The sequence below is a fragment of the Schistocerca cancellata genome, chromosome 3 (assembly GCF_023864275.1).
Source record: "Schistocerca cancellata isolate TAMUIC-IGC-003103 chromosome 3, iqSchCanc2.1, whole genome shotgun sequence".
NCBI lineage: Eukaryota > Metazoa > Arthropoda > Insecta > Orthoptera > Acrididae > Schistocerca > Schistocerca cancellata.
In genome coordinates this window covers 856,647,690-856,653,689 of record NC_064628.1, presented here as the reverse complement: position 1 = coordinate 856,653,689, position 6,000 = coordinate 856,647,690, and positions in this window count along the sequence as shown.

Below are 6,000 nucleotides of genomic sequence, written 5' to 3'. Positions count from 1 at the left end.
TGTCCTCACTATGCCGCGCAGGGTAGCCGCGTGGTCTTGGGCGCCTTGTCACGGTTCGTGCTGCTCCCCCCGTCGGAGGTTCGAGTCCTCCCTCTGGCATGGGTGTGTGTGTTGTCTATAGCGTAAGTTAGTTTAAGTTAGATTAAGCAGTGTGTAGGCTTAGTGACCGACGACCTCAGCAGTTTTGTACCATATGACCTTACCACAAATTTCCAAATTTCTCCTCACCATAGGTCAATTCGAACGAAAAGTACATCTAATCTAATCTGATCTAATCTAATCTGTGCACACAGGTTACTAAGAACATATATAAGTACATCATAACACCCAGCCATTTCTCCTAGTAAACATGAAAAGAATTCACAATGGACTGGCACAAGTAGCTGTAAGAAAACTAGCTTTAATAACAGAAATTCAAAATGTAGACAGGATTGCATAGATTCATCCCCTCTGGGACCAAAATATAATAATTGACAAACAGTTGTAAAGCATTAAATGCATTATCTTCATTTTAAAAATAATTTTCAAAAAATGTGATGATTATGACAGTGAGGTACTCTTGGCACTATTGACAAGAAGGTATATTACACAACACAATAAAATGTCCTATCTATAAGTAACTGGGATGAAGTGTGAGGTGAAGCAGAAGGGACTAGTTCCTGCTACTACCATTTCCTTCAAACTACATAATTACTCCAAGTATATTTTCTTCAAACTACATCACTATAGCAGATATGTGCATCCCCCTTCTCACTACTGTCAGCATTCACACAGACCACAGATCCACAGGAAAACTTCTGTGCCAGGACAACTTGCAGCTGGTTAGTCTATGTCAGGCTACTTTATCACAAACACCGGTTGTTGTGGACAATCTGCTATTTTCAGATTTCCCCTTCTCTGTTACTATTGCTGTTTCGTAGGGACTAGTAACTGTACACACATCTTCAATACATTTTTTTAATCTTCATTGGCCAATGAGCAAGAATCCCACTTTTCTTCACAGAAAACCTATAGCTGGAAAAACACCTATAAAGTAAACAGTAACACACGCGCACAGCACAACCATACAAGGACATGGCCTCTCATGTAGATATTATTTAATCCACTCTTAACAGTCTTCCCTGCCTCTTCTCCTTGTCTGCCTAATTTCACAGATGGCACTGATTACCTCACACGAGGGCTGTAGTCGATCTATATCATGAACTTTTTCTTTAGTTGGTCTCTCATTAGTACGAGGGTTATTCTCATTTGGACATCATTTTTACGAAAATTCTTTCTCCCAGTCAGAATTGCCATCGTTATTCACATTACACTCCTCAATAATATATCTCGGTTGTCATCGAGTATTGAGGATCCCATCACAGAAAAGCGTAAAAAGATAACAGTACACTATTAATCTTCAGCAACAACAAAATCTTATTTTGACATTTCACAGTGTACAAATTAGTTGCACTTTAATCCTTCTTTCAGGCTGCGTCTCCCTCAGAGTATGCATAGCGTAAAAGTAGAGATGCTTTCCTTAGTGGCTGACAAATATATCTTCCATACAGTCTCGCTTCCTACATTAACATTAACAAGGCACTTCCTTGTATCCAACATTCATCTCATTACAGCCACACATTTCTATAAGTTGACATATAATATTTCTTATTTCCTCTGATTCATTGATGTCAAAACGTTGAGTGACTACGAAATCTGAGATTTTCTGAGAGACACGATGCTGCATAAAAAGGCGTTCATGTCATCTAGCAGTCTTCCAAAACACAATACTTAAATTCGACCATACTTGTTGTCTTTGTAAGAGATTACGTCCGGATTGTACTCCATATTATTTTAAAATCGTGAGATCCAGGCCCACTACAATTTAACCAGGAAATATTTAGCCAATGGTGACACACATGCTCAGGTATAATGCTAGGGAGAACCCGATAGGCTATTATCTTGACATAAGGATAGTTAAGCACACAAGCAAACATACACACGATACAGATTTATGATGAATAAACTCTATATCCTATAATCAACTTTCGTTTATGCCATGGAAACTTTTACATTTGACACATGGTGCACTCCCTTGGAACGTTTGAACTGTAGACTTTCTAACTACACAGGAGTCTGATGCACTATCCTGCATATAGATTCTGAAAAACGTCTGCTGTAGACTTCAGTCCGAAGCCTAGTTTGATGCAGCTCTCCATGCTACTCTATACTGTGCAAACCTCTTCATCTCCGAATAACTACTGGAACCTACATCTTTCTGAATCTGCTTAGTGTATTCATTTCTTGGCCTCCCTCTACGATTTTTATGTTCCACGCTTCCCTGCAGTTCTAAATTGGTGATCGCTTGATGCCTCAGAACATGTCCTACCAGTTAAGCTGTGCCACAAATTTCTCTTATCCCCAATTCTGTTCAGTACCTCCTCATTAGTTACGTGATCTACCTATCTAATGTTCAGCATTCTGCTGCAGCACCACATTTCGAAAGCTTCTATTCTCCTCTTTTCTACACTGTTTATCGTCCATGTTTCACTTCCATACGGAGCTACTCGACATACAAATACTTTCACAAAAGACTTCCTGTCACTTAAATCTATACTCGATGATAACAAATTTCTATTCTTCAGACACGCTTTCATTGCCACAGACATTCTACATTTTATATCCTCTCTACTTCAACTATCATAAGTTACTTTGCTCCCCAAATAGCAAAACTCATTTACTGCTTTAAGTGTCTCTTTTAATAATCTAATTTCCTCAGTAGCCTCGGATTTAATTCAACTACATTTCATTATCTTCGTTTTGCTTTTGTTGATTCTCATCTTGTATCCTCCTTCCAAGACACTGTCCACTCTGTTCAGTTGCTCCTTTGCTTTCTCTGTCGTCAGAAAACCTCAAAGTTCTCATTTCTCCTGCATGGATGTTAATTCTTTCATTTCCTTCACTGCTTGCTCAATATACAGATTGAATAACATCAGGGATAGGATACAACCCCGTCTCACTTCCTCCTCAAACACCTCTTCTCTTTCATGCCCCTCAACTGTCATCTGGTTTCTGTACAAATTGTAAATACCCTTTCGCTCCCTGTATTTTATCCCCGTCACCTTTAGAATTTGAAAGAGAGTATTCCATTCAACATTGTAAAAAGCTTTTTCTAACTCTACAAATGTCAGAAACGTAGGTTTGCCTTTCCCTAATCCACCTTGTAAGATAAGTGATAGGGTTATTATTGCCTCGCGTGTTTCAACATTTCTACGGAATCGAAACTGATCTTCCCCAAGGTCGGCTTCTACCAGTTTTTCCATTCGTTTGTAAAGAATTCGTGTTAGTATTTTGCATCCGTGACTTATTAAGGTGATAGTTCGGTAATTTTCCCACCTGTTGACACCTGCTTTCTTTGGGTTTGCATTTATTGTAGTTTTGTTGAAGTCTGAGGATATTTCACCTTTCTCATACACCTTGCTCACCAGATGGTAGAGATATGTCAGGCCTGGCTCTCCCAAGGTTGTCAGTAGTTCTAATGGGATGTTGTCTACTCCTGGGACCTTGTTTCGACTCAGCTCTTCCGCAACTCTGTCAATTTCTTCTCGCAGTATCATATCTCCCATTTCATATTCATATACGTCCTCTTCCATTTCCATAATATTGCCCTCAAGTACATCGACCCTGAATAGACCCTCTATATACTCCTTCCACCTTTCTGCTTTCCCTTCTTTGCTTAGGACTGGCTTACCATCTGAACTCTTGATATTCACATATGCGGTTCTCTTTTCTACAAAGATCTCTTTAATTTTCCTGTAGGCAGTATCTATCTTACCCCTAGTGATATATGCCTCTTAATCCTTACATTTGTCCTCTACCCATCCATACTTAGCCATTTTACAGTTCCTGTCGATCCCATTTTTGAGACGTTTGTATTTCTTTTCGCCTGCTTCATTACCGCATTTTTATATTTTCTTCTTCATCAATTAAGTTCATTATCTCTTCTGTTGCCCAAGAAGTTTTACTAGCCTTCAGATTTTTACCTACTTGATTCTCTGCTGCCTTCACTACATCTCTCAAAGCTACCCATTCGTCTTCTACTGCGTTTCTTTCCCCCATTCTTGTCAACCGTTCCCTAATGGTCTCCCTACAACTTCTGGTTCTTTCACCTTATCCAGGACCCATCTCCTTCAATTCCTATCTTTTGGCAGTTTCTTCAGTTTTAATCCACAGTTTATTCAATAAATTGTGGCCAGAGTCTACATCTGCCCCAGGAAATGTCTTACAATTTAGAATCAAGTTCCTAAAACTCGGTATTACTAGTACATAATCTATCTGAAACCTTCTAGTGTCTCCAGGCCTCTTCCACGTATACAACCTTCTTTGATGGAAAACTTATGAGATACAAATTTCTGCGTCTATGACAGTCAGGTTATTCTCAATGAAACCTTTTGTCTGACTCTTAGTTCCTTTTTCGAAACCGAACCTTTATTTCTTAATCTTCCCTTCTCTGACTCTTTGAGAACAGGTTCACTCGCAAGTTGAACAACGACCTTTCGCCGTCTCTCTTCACCAGGTAGATAACTGACCAATCCCCAACTTCTGTTGGCAAATAACTTATATTTCAAAACTAATACGGGAGCTAATTCTATGGATCTGTGATGTAGCTCATTTATGATATTTTGGAAGTCTTTAAGTAGACATCCGAGGTCTATGATGCTACGAGTGATAAACCTGGCATAACTTACCTGATTCCTTAATTCCTTCATGATCTTACTGAAGGGTTACAAGCAAGGTGGTAACTTGAGATGTAACCACCACTCGTTCACTGCAGGTGCAGGAGAGCCTCACGGCAGCGCTGATTTATTTGTACTTGGTTTTGTTTGAACCTCAGGAGTGAGTGCACTTATTAGCTGTCACTTGTAGCAAAGGGCTGCCAATGGTCTGAGTCACTATCGGTACACAGACACAGTTATTCGACAGTCATCACAAGATGTCACAGTCGTTCCTACCATCTTTGAGAAAGCTGTACTGCGCGATTAACTGCACAGACTTCACTTTAAGAGAAAACACTTCTCGTTTTTACTACATTCAGAAAATACAAAAACCTTCTATCTATTTAACACGCACGTTGATTGTCACATATTATGTCCGCCCCGATAGCTGAGTGGCAGTCCGGCTTTCGCCGCCTTGCAGTGCGGACGTTTTGTTTCCGCCTGCGGAGAGCGCGCGATCGCTGTTGTTTACATTTCAGCGGCCTTCACTTACGTGTCGCTTACGTGCACTAGAACTATGGCCAACCGTTTTCGAAAATCAACATTACGATTCAACTTCTGCAACGAATACACATGACCGAAGGCCTTGGAAATGGAAAGCTTCCTGCACGACGTTGCTAAGATCCAAGCATCCGACATCTTGGGCATCCATTTGTCCATATTAAGCAGTACGGTGTACGTCAAAGTCATCAATGACGCGGTATGTGAAAGAATACTTCGTGACACCAACCATGGATTACGCTTTTGCCACGCCGACGGCAGTGTCGGAGCGGTCACTGTCGACCATGCCGGCTTAGGAATGCGCACCATACGAGTTTTCCAACTCCCGTTCGAGCTTCCGGTGGAAGACGTTATCGCGGCTTTCCACCCCTATGGCACTGTACATGGCGACACTGCCGAACGCTGGGCGCAATTCCAAACGTACCCCGTTCTTAACGGTGTACGGCAGATCACCATCGACCTCCACCGCCACGTGCCATCTTACCTGCAAATTAGCGGGTGCCGCGCGGTTGTCATATACGACGGCCAACCCAAGACCTGTTCCGGGTGCGGCATAGAAGGCCACCTCAGATCTGAGTGTCTTCAGCGACGAATCACCCAATTGCTAGCCGCTACCGTGGCACCTCCGGCTCCGACGACGGTTTTACCGATCACCTACGCATCGGCGCTCTCTTCTCCTCCCACCGGCCGCCGCCCATCGGACCACGTACCAGTGACCCTTCCAGCAGCTACGGATACCGCCGGG